This window comes from Delphinapterus leucas, chromosome 12 (assembly GCF_059928025.1).
Source record: "Delphinapterus leucas isolate spDelLeu-1000000601 "Yukka" chromosome 12, BTC_Dleu_Yukka2, whole genome shotgun sequence".
NCBI lineage: Eukaryota > Metazoa > Chordata > Mammalia > Artiodactyla > Monodontidae > Delphinapterus > Delphinapterus leucas.
This window is the reverse complement of record NC_143140.1, coordinates 74,011,030-74,027,231: the sequence shown is the minus strand read 5'-3', so window position 1 is coordinate 74,027,231 and position 16,202 is coordinate 74,011,030.

Genomic DNA, 16,202 nt, shown 5'->3' with positions numbered 1-16,202 from the left:
GGTACTTTGCTTCTACATATAAATTTTAAAATCGGTTTGTCAACATTCAAAAAAATGACTTTCTAGGATTTTGTTTGGGATTACATTGAATCTATAGATTAAGGATGAACTGACAGATTGACAGTATTTACTCTTTAATGCATGAACATGGACTATCTGTTCATTTATTTTGTTCGATTTCTTTCATCAGAGTTTTTGTAGGTTTTTTATATTGTTCTTGTACATTTTTTCTAGATTTATATCTAAGTACTTCATATTTGAGGGTGTTAATGTGAATAGTATTGTGTTTTTAATTTGAAGTTTTGCCTGCTCATTGCTGGTATATAGGAAAGTGATTGACTTTTATATGTTAACGTTGTACCCTGCAACCTTGCTATTATAATCACTTATACATTCAGGAATTTTTTTGTCTATTATTTGGAATTTCTACAAAGATTATCATGTCATCTGCAAACAAAAAAGGTTTATTTTTTACTTCCCCATACATATACCTTTTCTTTCTTTCTTTTCTGGTCTTACTGCATTAGCTAGAACTTCCAATACAGTGTTGAAAAGGAGTGGTGAACAGGGACATCCTTACTTTGTATCTGATCTTAGTGGAAAAGCTTCAAGTTTCTCAGCCTTAAGTAAGATGTTAGCTCTAGGTTTTTCTTAGATACCCTTTATCAAGTTGAGGAAATTTCCCTCTATTCCTAAATTACTGAGAATTGTTATCATGAGTGAGTGTTGAATTTCGTCAAATGCTTTTTCTGGATCATTGATATGATCATGTGATTTTTCTTCTTTAGTCTGTTGATATGAATGATTATATTAATTACTTATTGAATGTTGAGCTAGCCTTGATCAACAGCCTTGCTTCACTTATCCGAAGTGGGATAAATACTAGTTGGTCACGGTGTATGACTCTTTTTATACATTGTTGGATTTGATTTGCTAATGTTTTGTTGATGATTTTGTTTCTATATTCATTGAAGATACAGGTCTGAACTTTTCTTGTAATGTCTTTGTCTGGTTTTGGTATTAGTATAATACTGGCCTCAGAGACTTAGTTAGGAAGTATTCCCTCTGCTTTAATCTTCTGTAAGAGAGTGTAGAGAATTGGTGTAATTTCTTCCTTAAATGTTTGGTAGAATTCAGTGAACCCATCTGGACCTGGTGCTTTCTGAATTAGAAAATTGTTGATTCAATTTCTTTAACAGATACAGACTTACTCAGATTGTCTGTTTCTTCTTATGTGTGTTTTGGTACATTGTATCTTTCAAAGAATTTGTGCATTTCATCTGGGTTATCAAATTTGTAGGCACAGAGTTGTTCATAGTATTCTTTATCATTTTTATATCTTTGGGACCTGTAGTGATGTACCCTCTTTCATTTCTGATATTGGTAATTTGTTTCCCCTCTCTTTTTTGTTTCTTCAGTTAGCCTGGCTAGAGGCTTACCATTTTATGGTCTCTTCAAAGCACTGTTTTTTAGTTTTATTGCTTTTCTCTATTTTCTGTTTTCAATATCATCAATTGCTCTAATTTTTATTATTTCTTTTCTTCTGCTTACTTTGGATTTAATTTGCTCTTTTTTTTCTAGTTTTCTAAGGTGGAAGCTTAGAATATTGTTTTTAGATCTTTATTTATTTTTAATAGATGCATTTAAAGGTATAAATTTACATCTAAACACTGATTTTGCTGTATCCCATAAATGTTGGTAACTTGTATTATTTTAATTCAATTTAAAATGTTTTAAAATTTATCTTGAGATTTCTTCTTTGATTCATATGTTATTTAAAAGTGTGTTTTTTAAATCTCTAAGTATTTAAGGATTTCCCAGTTCTCTTTCTGTTATTGATTTCTAGTTTAGTTCTCTTGTGAAAATTCCTTGTTAACATACTTTATATAAATGAAATACAACTAAATTCACACCAGAAAATCTGTTTCTGACTTTTAATATAATAATTAGAGAATCCTCTAATATTGACTGAGATATGGAGAACTAAAATACTGGAAGTAATCAGACTTGGTTGTGGCATTTCTCATTAAATGCCACACAACCAAGCCTGGGGTTGTCAAAGAAAAATTGTACTGGACAGAGTTAAACAGTCAAGGAAGATTTTATTGAAGACTATTGCAATAGAGGTCAGGACTATTGCCATAGAAGAGAGAAATTGAACTCCATTGCAACAAAAGGTGGGAGAGTTTTTAATGCCTGGTGTGATCTATCTAGTGGAAAAGTGCTAGAGGAGTTAATGGGGAGGTTGGTCAATGTGATTAAGCCATCTGTGTTTGCTAATGGGAGCTTTACTGAAGTCAGGCTCCTATCCTCCCCAGAAGACTTGGACTTTGGGGCACTATCTTGCTTGATGATTACATTTCAAAGGGATGGATTCCAGGTCCTTGAGAAAGAATTCCTGGGTAGTAAAACTGACAAGAGTCTGGGCAAAGATTTACATCTCAAACGGGCAGAAAAAGAATTTATAATTGTAAGTTTTGTAAAACAAGTACTTTAAGAAAAGGGACATCAGGGACTTCTAGTGAGGAAGAAACCTGCCTAAAGTTTAGTCAAGTTGAGGGAATGTTAAGGACATCTTGGTAGGTATAAACTCTTGATAAATAAAAACTGGCTTCCTAAATTGTATATCTTTTATAGAATATAATATATATGTCCCACTGCCTGTGCTTGTGTGTTTTAAATTAAGTTACCAATATTTTAACTTAGTGCTCGGCAAATACATTTTCTGAATCTTTTCTTGTTGAAAACTATATAAATTTTTGCCTCACACTAGATTGGTAGTTTGGTTTTATATAGAATTCTAAATTGAAAGTCATTTTTCTTGAAAATATGAAGAATTTGCTCTGCTTTTAACATTTGCTTTTAAATAAGTAATTTCTTGATTACTTATAAGAAATATGATGATTATCTGGTTCTTATTTTTAAGGATCAAGACTTTATTCATTTTTATTTGCTGTTTAAAATTCATGATGTGGCTGTCTCTTTTAATTTTATATATATATGCATATATGTGTATATATATATATTCTGCTCAATACTCAGAAAACATTTTCCAATATGAAGAATTATATTTCTTGAACATTTCTAATGGTTTCCTTTTTTCCATTTAAAAATATACACTTTGTGGATATTAGACTTCTTTATTTTATGTATTTTTGTTTTTGTTGTTTCTCACATTTTCTTCTTGTGACTTTTTAAACAGCATATTGATAATTTCTATGAATTTATCATCCAGATTAATTAGCCAGTGTCATGCTGTTTGTTTTCTGGTTGCAATATAAATATAAGTCACACCAAATCTGCTAATTGTGTGTTTTTTAATCCTCACTAGTTTGTTGAATCATTCTTTTATCTCCTGCAGTCAGGTTTCATGTTCCTTTATTTTAGCTTCTTTCATATGGTAATTTTTCTTATCTTTTTCTGATGACCTCATTGCTCATCTATATTAGTAGTAAAGAATTGATTTGGATAATTCACATTTCTAAATTTGTTTTTCCTGATCAAACCTCCTAGAAGTAAGAATGATACATGAATGCTGTGCAGCACCATGATGTAAAGAATGTGTGCTATGGGCTAACTTGTGTCCTCTCCAAATTCATATGACAAATTCCTAAGTCCTAACTCCTAGCACCTTGGAAAGTGACTGTATTTAGACATACAATCTTTAAAGAGTTAAGTTAAAATAAAGCAATTACTTTGAGCCCCAATCCAATATGAGTGTTGTCCAACATGAGAAAAGGACATTTGGACATAGCCATGTACAGTGGGAAGACAATGTGACACAGAGATGAAGTGCCATCTACAAACCAAGGAGACAGGCCTGAGAAGAAACCAACCCTGCTGACACCTTGATCTCAGACTTTTATCCACCAGAATTGTGAGAAAATTAATTTGCTGTTTAAGCAACTAGTCTGTGATATTTTGTTATGACAGTCCTAGCAAACTAATACCTATGGCTTTAGGATTTGCAAATGAGCAGTTTCTGCTTATGTGTGTTCCCAAAGCCAAGGTAACAGGATGTAAAGTGGCATTCTTCTGATTGCTCTGAAAATCATTATTAAATTCCACAAATTAGAAATTTTGCAAATAACATTTGCCAATATGAAAATGCAGTACAACTAGAAACAAATGACAAAAGAATACCTGATTGGAAATAAGAATTATTTTTAAAATAATTCTTGAGTCCATGGAAAAATAACAAACCAAAATTACAGAATTTCTAAAATAAAACTTTTATAGAAACTCTTTACATCAGCATCTTTATGAAAGATCTAGAAGAAAGAAAGTAAATGCACTAAATATGCAACTCATAAAATTAAGAAAAGATCAACAAAGAAACCAAAGGACAGTAAAATGAAGGAAATAGTAAAAAAACCAAAAACCAAAAAACAAAAAATCTGAAAATCAATTAACTAGAAACAGAAAAAAATAGTAAAGCAAACCAAAGTTGTTTTAAAAAAATGAACAAAATAGACAATCTAATAAGTAACAAATGAAGGGAAAGAAAAACTGAAAAAATAAATACCTAAAATAAGACATGGCAAGAAGAAAATAACTCTCAAAACAGTGAAAATTTTTAAGAAATCATGAGGCCACTTTCCAAATTTCATACCAAAAATTTTGAAATGTATAATTTTCTAGGAAAACTATAATTTCCCAAAACTAACCTCCAGGAAGGAGTTTTAAACAACTCAGTTTTTATACAAGCAATAGAGAATATTATTAAAGAGCCACCCCCAAATAAGCACTTGACCTAGGTGATGCTTCAAGGATCAGATAACAGTGTTACTTAAACCTCCCTAGTGAATGAGGGGGTGGGGTGGGGGAGAAGAAATCTTCCAAGTTCCTTTCTTGCAGTCAGCTTTCCCAGCTCTTTCTCTGCATGTTTTCAGCTCTGTTTCTGCTCTTCCTGATCTATTCTGTAGTGCAAGGTCTGGGGCCTCGCAAACCACAGTTCCCAAATGCCCAAGCCAAATGATCTCCAATTATGTTCTACAAGTGGGGTGCACTAGTGGAAATTTTGTTGGAGTGGGAAGTGGAGAAGTGATTCTGTCATCCCTCTTCTTTTTTCATGGTGTTTCTGGCTTCAAGAACAGTAGCATCAACAACAGTGTTCATGATGGTTCGAGTGGCTTATACAGCTGCAAACAGTAACAGGAGCCTGGAAATGCTGGCTCTTTATTTCCTGCTCAGGCTGTATAGTTCCCAGCGAAAGCAGCAGTGGCCTAGATGTGCATGCTCATGGATTCCGTATCAGGCAATTTGACTTCAACAAAGCTGTTAGGATTGTGACACAAAGATCCTGGGATTACTATTATTTACTGGTTTGCAGCAGTGACTAATGTTTAAAAATGTTAACTTTGCTCCACTAATCCTTCCAAATCGTATATCTAATTATTCATCAAATTCCTTCTGTTTGAAATACATAAAATGGTTTCTGATTTAAAATAGATCATAACAGATGTACTGGTAAAACATTAATAATTAAATCCCAATATGCTTTCATATAAAGGATAGCTACAGACCATCCTTATTTATGCAAATACTAATGCTTGAAATAATATTAGCTATTAGAGAAAAAAATACATTAAAATTAATAAATAATGACTAAGATTAATTTTAGTAATCCAATGATGGAACAAAATTATAAAATCCATTAATATAATTAATGTTTTAAGTAGATATAAGGAGAAAAAATTATATCACTTCCACAAAAATTTCTACACAAAATTAAATACCTTTTTCTAATAAAAGCACTCAAAGAAGAGTAATTGATTCAGTGCTCTCCAAATGTGAATAAGCCGTAACTTAAATAATGAGAAATGTTGGACCAATTTCTGTTAACTTCAGAGAAAATGGAAATGAGGCTCATTATTGCTGCAGTTTTTACTATTGTGTTGAAGATATTAAAAAATAAAATCCGATAAAGGGATATTAAAAAATAAAATCCGATAAAAGGAAACAATTAGAGGCATAAGAGTTAGGAAAAAAGGTAAAACTATCTCTATTTTTAGATGATGTGATAGTTTATCTGGAAAACTACAGAGAATTAAAGTAAAGGAGAGTGGTAGAGAGAGAGAGAGAGAGAGAGAGAGAGAGAGAGATGAAATTGAGTAAGTACAAATATAAAACTAATATTTTAAAATCAAAGGTCCTTGTGGTGGTTAATTGTATGTGTTAACTTGGATAGGCCATGCTACCCAGATATTTGGTCTAACATCATTCTAGATGTTTTTGTGAAGGTATTTTTTAGATGAGGATAATATTCAAATCAGTAGATTTTGAGTAAGGTAATGTAGATGGGCCTCACCCCATCATTTGAAGGCTCAATAGAAAAAAGTCTGACCTCCCCTGAGGAGGAGGAATTCTGCCAGCAGACTGCCTTCTCATTCAAGCTGCAACATTAACTCTTCCTGGGGTCTTCAGTCTTCCAGTATATCTGGCATATTTTGGATTTGTCAGCTTCCATAATCATGGATGTCAGTTCCTTAAAATCTCTCTCTCTGTACACATATCCTGTTCGTTCTCTTTCTCTGGAGAACCCTGACTAACATAGTCCTCATATATAAAAATAATACCCAATTAGAAGGTATAATTTATGGAAGGACCCATTACAATCAAAAGGTAATATCCCTAGGTAGTAGTGAAACTGCAGAAATGTGTCTTGGGGGGGCTCCGAGGAGCTCCAGTTCTTTATGTCTCAGGATAGAAAGAATTCAGCGAGAGGCAAAGTGATAGATGAGAAGTGATTTATTAGAATAGGACACTTGTGAGGTTTACAAGTGGGCAGGCCAGGGTGTGCTGCCCTGCGAGAATTAGTGGGCTGCAGTTTTGTAATCAAAGGAAAGGTGGGGAGGGAAAGAAGACCACCTTCTTCCTCATTCTTGAGTAGACATCAAACTTTCACTATCAGTTCCTCCTTTGTCCGGCAGGTGAGTTTTCCTGTCCCTACATGGTCAAACTGGGACTGTCATGGCACAATGGAAATGAGCATAAAGGCAGTAACGTATACTAAAATACAGTAAATCATCTCAGGTTTTAGTTTAATGTCACCTTTTCCTTATATTTTTGTGTTTAGTGTGTGCAGAAGAGCATGTCCTAGGAATCATTAACTTACTGAGCTCACTGGGCAGGATGTGGGTCTCATGACACCATTGTTTTATTGTTTTGAGGCATGTCTTGTACTTCTGTTGCATGGTTTTGCATGGTTTTGCATGTCTTGTACTTCTGTTGCAAGCCTGCTTGGTTTTGTGGCTAAGGAAACCTACTTTCCTGAGTGATCATTAATTTGCAAGGGCCTCCCATACTTTTTCTTTACTTAAAATCCTCTAGTGGGATTAACTATTTAATCACCTACTTTGTCCCTTTACTCTGTCCCTATCAGTCCTATGAATATACTTATCAAGAAAGGTACAAAACATGAATGAGGGAAACTATAAAACACTCCTGAAGGACACAGAAGTAGACTTGAACAAAAAGAAAGGATAAGATGATATAACATCACAGACACATTAGTTTGCTTTAGGTCAGTAAGATTTAATGCAATCTCAATAAAAATATCAGCTTTTCTTTGGTATAGAGGTAAGCTGATTCTAAAGTTCATATGGAAAAATGAATAATCACTAGTAATGAAATTTCTTTCGACAGCAGTGTTGGAAGAGGGGTTAATCAAATCAGCAATTATAATTAATTAAATCAGCCTCTATAATTAAAAGAGGATAGTATTAGCATGTGAATGGACAAACCAATAAAACAGAGTAAAAATCCCCCCAAAGACAAAGTAGGTATAAAACTATACTGTATAATAAAGAAATCATCTTAAATCACTGGGGAAGAGATGGACATTGTCATATATCATGTTGGGAATTCTTGATAGCCATTTCAAAATCATAACATCGAAGCTGTATTCCTCAACATATAGCAGGATAAGCATCAAATAAATCTGATATATAACTCTGAAAAAAGAAAGCATATAAATACTAGAAAAAAATGGGTGAATTTCTGTATAACCTTGGGATGGATAAAAACCTTTCTTATTGTGATTCAGAATCTAGAAGTAGTAAAGGAAAATATTGATAGATTTGACAATATAAAATAAAATGTATTTGTATTACAAATTTACCATAACAAAGGCAAGAAAAAGTAAGAATTAGGTATATATGCATATATATTTGCATATGTATTGGCATATTTATTACAAAAAATAAAACTTTCTTATATATAAAGATAATTTAAAAATTGAGTGGAAAAAGATACAAAGCTTAATAAATATTGGCCAATAGATATAAACAGACAGTTCACAGAAAAGAAATACAAGTACCCCTGAAACATGAGAATTTGCTCTAACTTATAATAACAAAATACAAATTAAAACTAAAATTCAAGTATCAGATTGGCAATAATACAGAAGTTGGACAGCAGGCTCTATGTGTGAAAGCTATGGAGAAGTAAGAATTTCACACAATGCTAGTGGGAGTTAAAATATTACCATCCCTGTGGATGGAATTAGCAATAACAAAGCTACCTATACATTTAATTTTTAGCCAGCACCCCAACCTCAGGAACCTACCCTGAAGATACGACTCTATAAATGCAGAACAACATATGTGCAAGAATATTCCCCACGCATTATTTGTAACAGCTAAAAATTTGAAAAATACTGTCACCTGAAGGGGATATGTGTGAATAATAATGAAGTCTCACGCATTGTGAAAAAATAACTATGATTATAGAAGTTTAAAAAATAAGAAAGTTCTCCAGAATATTGTTTTAAGTGGAGAACAGTAGAGAAAACAAAAATATCTAATAAGACTATGCACATGCTTGCTTAATTAAAAAAAAAACACTGGAATGATAAACCAAAGGCTAATAAAATTGAGTAACATTATAGAGAGTGGAGTAAAACCAGCTAGGAGGATTACTAGTAGAAGCAAGGTTTCTCTGAATATTTGTTGTAGGTACATTAGACAGACCCTCCCTTCTATAACTGTAGCTAACTCACTTGTCCGTGATAAGGAAAGCATTTCTCTCTCCTTTATTCTTGCTGAGGACTCCTGGCAAGGCAACACTGACTTCCTCAGGATCTATCCCCACCAATTCTCATGGCCCTGAGGCCAATAACGAAGTTTAAGTCTCAACATAATCAAGCCAGGGAAGTGCTGCATTGGCTGTGAGAGGAAAGACAATAGAAATACCTTCTAACAGAGCCACCAGTTATACCTCTTTTCCTTTTAATGCAGCTAATAATTTGCTATTAAGTGCTTTTTTAAACTGAAAGCCTAATCCATGGAGGCTTTGTGACTCTCTGGGCTGACACCTCCATTTTTTGAAGTGGGTTAACTTGTACTCAATGGCCCAGTCATCTGGTCTGCCACTGCCTTGAGAGATTACAGACCACCAGACTGAAGATCCCCTTTGGAACTTGTGAACTGTAGAAACACATTCTAACTGCAGTCAAACAGTCTGAGTCACTCATGTCAATGCCCATAGTAAGAGCCTGTTCTCTAAGTCTTACTGGAATAAACTGGTAATCACGCCTACACTGTCCAGAATCACCATTGTCACTTGGATTTATTACTGCAGCAGGCATGGCAACACATCTATCATCATAGACTGGCCATACAATAAAGGACTATGTACTTCTGATTAAGAAGCTACACTGCATATTAGAGTTGTAACATCTGCTAGAAGTTGGCCCCTTTGTCTTGCAGTGAAGAAGGCTGAATTGCATGAGACATTGACTCTACCTAATTCTGGAAAATTGACTGCATTGGACCTTTGACCCTTGCTCAGACTACCAGTGGTGACTCACTGCTGTTGACACATTGGTAGGTTACGATGTTGTTATTTGTATCTTATGAGCCTTCTCTGGTCACACCATTATGGCTCATCAAACTAAAATGTGCCATGTTTTCAGCTTTCTGGACCACTTATAGTCTGATATTTCTATCCCTTTTGTTGAAAAGGCTACTCTACAATGGGCTGATAGTCAGTGTATTTGAGGGACATTCATATTCTCTATCAGCTGCAGACATGTGGCATTTTTGAGCCCTAGAATTAACTATCAAAGTTAGCCCTAGAATTCAATTCAAAAGGATTTCTGGCTCTCCCTCCCTCCCTCTTTATGGTCCGTAGCCTTAATAAGGCAGTTTGATCACTGAATGCAGCCATCCCTAGACAAGGCTCATCTTTTATTATTCATCACCTCCTGGTTAATGATCAAGGTGAAAGGGGTGGGGAATTATGTAGACTTATTTGGAAAATTTTGCCTGGCACCTTGACCATTCCTAGGCATGGTACATCTCTCTCCTGACAGCAAGTCCAGGTCAACTTGGTTTGTATACCCTCTTGGTGGCAGCCCAGTTAAAAGGGAGGCTAATGGATACAAACCTAATTCTGGTTTAGCCACCTGTATTCTCTTGTTGGATTGACATAATTCTAGATTATAAAGATAATTACAACTTGGTTCAGTACACTGCCCCAGTGCCGCATAATGACTCAAGTGGGCCAAGGTAGGTTACATAATGCATCTCTGTAAATTTTATACAAATGCCCTTGTGCCTCTTGTACTTGAACACCTGCCTCCCTCCAGATGAGAGGTCTAGGTGCCAGTAGATGATTTGAGAAAATTTGCAGATAAAGCTACTAGGATGAGGCACTTATTATTTCACAGCCATGAAGTGAGAGGAACAATCCCAGTGCCTGAGAAGGAAACACATTAGATACTGAGGTTCAGGAAGTGGGAAACAATTAATGTTCTTTGTCTTCTAGATCCCAAAACACAGCATGATAAAGCAATCATTTAACAGCAGCTGTAACTGACCTGCTGCTGGGTTTGTCATCTCCGTTCATGTGCTATAAAAACAGAAAAAAGTCACGTAGATATGACCACTCCTGGAATATTCTGATGTATCACATGCTATCAGTGGTAGTTTCTGAATATGGAGTCCTCACCACCCCTGCCACACTGTACATGTGCAAACACACAGCTGGCATAATTTTGTTTCAGTTCAGTGGATACAAATATATGCTTTTTCTGATACCTGAGTGGCTTTGGGTTGTGTCACGATGGCAAGAAAGGCTGCAACCATTCAGTGCCATGGCCCATGTAGCTTAACCAAATCAATGTAATTGTGACCCAAGTCAAGTTTAACCATAAACCCTGAACTGGAATGACCTGTGCTCCTTCAGGGTATGTTTGTAGGTAGAAGGGATTGAGCTATGGAAATATCTTTTCATTAGAGGTGGGGTTGCTTTTTGGTCCATATGTGGTTCCCTATAATTATTGGCAATAACACCAGAGATCAGAATGTCCCTTTTCACTGTGAAGTGAAATAGATAAAGGGCTGGACTTAGACTACATTTCAGCTGTTTGAGATAAGACCTACTGTTCCCTTCTAGGGCTTATTCACAGTTGGTTGAGTGTGTGACTATAGGAGGTCTACTTTAAGTCACTAAGGTGGATTGGCCTCCTCCTGACCCCTGGATTCTGGCAGCCTTAAATTAATATTTGATAAAAATTGAATAAATTTGGTCCTGTCCTTTGCCGGTAAGATTAATCAGAGTGTCATACTCATGTGGAAATTTGAGTACAGTCAAGAACGTTTAGGAACAAGGGATGGACTGTTGGGAGATGCAACCCACCAGGGACCCTGAGCATCCCTGCATATTCTTGTCCAGGTGCCAAGAATGCAAGGCCCTGATTACTCTGTATCTGGGCCATTTCTCAGGGTTTGTGGGAAACAACCTTGAAAAATGCGGTAATATCTCCCTTGGTACAAAGAGTAGTCTTGCACAGCATTCATCTGGTTCATATCATGTTGCTCCTTTGGGAGCAAGGGAAATTGACACAAACATAGTGACACATACTTTTGGATGTGCAGTGTTTGATAAGTCCTCTGTTTCTGACTCAGTAATGCCAGGTCTTCTGCCAGCACCCACAAAAGAGTAACAGGCTAACTTAACAGCTTATAAGTGGGATAAAATCATATCTCAGATCTGACAATAATTTTGACCTTTTAACTGATAAGTTTATTCCTCTTTATCTATTATGATTACTGATATGTTAGGACTTTCCCCTCCCATCTTATTTTGTATATTTCATTTGTTCCAATTTTTAAATAATTAAAAAAATCTTTCCCATTTCTTATGTTTTCATGAAATGTTGTCAACCCTGTCTCTCATTTGTCTGGAAATTTTTTTGTTCTATTTTAATTCTATAGTAATTTTGTATAATTTTTTCATGGTTTCTCATGGTAATTGTCCATGTAAATTCAAGCCCAGACTCTCATGAGAGTAGTTCTCTGGCTACACATTCTCTGTGGAAAGTATTCCTACTATCATTATCTTTTTTCCACCTTCAGCTGACCGAAAAAAATCGGCTTCCCTTATGAGTTCCTTTTCTAACTGATTGACTTTTCCCAGCCTGCCTTTTCAATAACAATGCTGTCTTCACACAGAGATTTCTGGCTTTATGATAGAGTCACATATTTAGCTTTCCATTTTGCATAGCTCTCATCTTATTCTCTTATTCCCCTATTTTTGATTGTTAACCAGCTAAGCCCTGGGGTCCTATTATTGGCATTTTCCCCAGAACAACTATGACTTCATGTTCACTTGCCCCTTATATTCAGATAGCTATTTGTACTTTGGCCTTCATGGAATTCTCCTACTTTTTTTTTTTTATATAAATTTATTTATTATTTATTTTTGGCTGCGTTGGGTCTTCCCTGCTGCGCACGGGCTCTCTCCAGCTGCGGCGAGCGGGGGCCGCTGTCCGCTGCAGTGCACGGGCTTCTCATCGCTGTGGCTCCTCTCGCTGCGGAGCACAGGCTCCAGGCATGCGGGCTTCAGTAGCTGTGGCGCACAGGCCCAGCTGGTCCGCAGCATGTGGGATCCTCCCCGACCAGGGGCCGAACCCGTGTCCCCTGCCTTGGCAGACGGACTCCCAACCACTGTGCCACCAGGGAAGCCCTCTCCTACTTTTTATGTGGGCTCAACAATGTATGAAAAGTCATAAATTTTGTAGATCTTGTGTCTTTTTTCAGAAGGAAAGCATTTGAAAATATGGAGATCACCATATTGTTTTTGTTAGTATTTCTATTCTAACAGCTATAAACTCAACATTTCCTTCATCTATGAAATTCTTTAATAAATTCATATACTTTGACAAGTGTCATTTTCCCATTTCACGAAGATTGATTGGCTTGACTCTAATTCAGGCCTAAAGCTAAAAGGGCCAAATGCTGTCCTTAGGGGTCCATGTGGCCAGTCCACTTCATAAATGTGGGAGACTTCAGAGAAATATGGTACTAAGGAGCATGTCTGAAGGACAGATTTGCTGGTAGTGACTTCTGTGCAGATAGTCTTATCATTTGAGGATGAATCATGTCCTAACCATCTCCTAAGTTTCAAACTAATTAGTCTTGGTAGACTTTAACATCTTGACAATATAGTCATCAGATATCCAAGTCTTGCATTAAAGGGGGAAAATTATTTGTTTCCTACATAATGCCTGTAATAGGATTTTTCCCCCTGATAATTATAATATCAAGATATTTCCAGGTAAAAAAGGAGTTCTTCTTGAAGTGTATGCCATATAGGAAGTTAAGTTCATGTATCTTTTTTTTTTTTTTTGGGCTGCACTGCACGGCTTGTGGGATCTTAGTTCCCCGACCACGGATTGAACCCAGGCCCATGACAGTAAAAGCGTCAAGTCCTAACCACTGGACCACCAGGGAATTCCCTCATGTATCTTTTAGCTTATCCAAAGCAAGAGAAAAGTAAAAACAATGTTTACTATATTAAAAATTAATTATATGAAAAGACATGTTTTACAAAATTTATATCTCTCAACCTCAAGATGCCATTTGAAGTAGTCAGAAAAACTGCTGGAGGGAGAAAAAGGAGAAAGAGAAGTATTTCCTCTCTATCCTTAGTACATTATCTTCATAGGCCTCAGAAGATTTCTCATTATTTGCTGTCTCAACAAACCTGCATGCTTCTTTCTTTATGGAATTAGACTTTATTTTTGCAGATTTTCAAAATAATGCCATTCCAAGGGAATGAAATATTTCTTTCACTTATTCTTGACAAAACATTAATATTCTTCCTGAAAAGTAATCTCTGAGGAGTTAAAAATAGCATTTAAAAACCACTTTTCCTTTTAGCCTGGACTGGTGAGTTGCATTTAAAATATGATTTCAAAAAAGTACAGGGGGTTACATGGAGGTGGTTTGTTATTTTTGCAATGACTGGTGAGATTTCAAATTTTAATTTTTGCTTTCTGAATTTATTTTTTCACATGGATTATAAAAAATAAATTGTCTAGCCCATTACTTTCTACCTGTAAGTCTTCTACATGTAGTAAATAAAACGTTTGAGAAAGACTTTGATTCTATTGTCTAATAATTTTTATAGACAATAAAAGGTGTCAATAATTTTTATAAAACTAGATATATTTTATTAAATGTTTATTGAAAAGAATTGTGCCAGAAAGGCTCGTTTAATGAGCAAAGGATTTGAACTGAGAAGAATCTATTCTTCACATATTGTAAGACTATTTTTTATCACTCAGTACTGAGTAGACAATAGAAAAGACATGGTTTTTGCCCAATGAGATGAAAGGTAATATAAGTTTTAATACCTGTAGCATCTTTCAAACAACCACTGGAGAACAGAAATTGCCTATTCTTCCACATCAAGTTGTATAGTATACAGTGATTTACAGAGACGGTTTCTGAGGATTCACTAGTGTAACATTTGACAAAGAAAAACAGCAACATATTGGCAAGGAATTCAATGGCACCTGGGATTCTCAAGCTGATTTCTCCTCCCTCTCCTCTTTCTTCTTCTCTGTAAAGTCTATATCTTCCTTCGTATTTTCCCTTTTATCATTTCCATCATTACCATAATCATCATCATCATTATACTTCTTTTAAGGTACCAACCCCCATAGGAAAAATGTAAAATAGTGATTAATAATTAATTTATGTAATCTAAATTAAATATAAACTTAAATAGCAATTTTATAGCAGGAATATCAAGGAAGGCACATGCTTTTATTTTCCACAGATAATAATAATAAAAAACATGTAGCATTAGGAAAAAAGGGAATATTGTCTTAGCAGCTCTCCTGACCAGGTCACCTTTTCTCTCAGAATATCTTAACTAAAGCTAGTTTCTCCCTTTGTGAGAGTACTGGACGGATTACAACCCCCTCATCCTGGGGTGTTTTTCTTCTTCTCATGCACTGTGTCCTATTGGGTCAGTTGGCAGAGTGGGGAGGAAGGAAGCATTATACTTTATATTTATTGCAGAATCTTACTCTTTTTCCATTAAGATTACCTGTTGTTTTCATTTACCAGCTACCAAGTCCCATACATTTATTAATTTTTGCTACTAGCTCACTGTTTTCATCAACCTACCCAAACTCTTAAAAATGCTATAAATCACCCTTTATTTAAAAATATGTATTTTGAACCTTATTTAATTTGTTGCTCAAATGTTGCCTTTTCACTAGGTGTATCTGAGCACCATTTGGAAATGGTTACTTGCCTTCCTCATTTTCTATTCCAAGTCTCCTTTACCCTGATTTTTAAATCATAAAATATACTTCTTTTCAGCATAACACATAAAGCACATATTTAACACTTACGCTTTACGACATGCTGGGTACTGTTTTCAGTTCCTTACAAATATTAGCTCATTTAATTTTCATATCAAACATATCAAAGTAGGTATTATTGTTACTGTTTAATAAATAAGGAAATAAGTACAGAGAGTTAACTAAATCAGAAATCACAGAGCTAGGTAGTGATTGAACTATGATTTGAATCTATGCAGTATGCCTCCAGAGACCATGCTCTAAAAGCCCTATGCTCCTTTTGAAATTTATTGTACTTACTGTTTATCTCTCCCTGGCGAGCATACATTCTTGTCTGTTTAGTTCACTATTATATCTCTGGTGCCAAGAATGGTGTCTGGAACCCAATAGGTACTCAGTTAATATTTGATCTCCTATCATGTGCCAGATAATGTAGTAGATCAGCAGAAAGTTACAGCTTTTCTCAGGTCAGGAGAGGAGATGAAATAGATATTAAATGAATCATCTCAGAAATAAGTGTCTCGGTTTCAAAAACTGACAAAAACTGTGTAGAAAAACACAAAGTACTCTGACAGGGTTTAACGTGAGGCATACATAA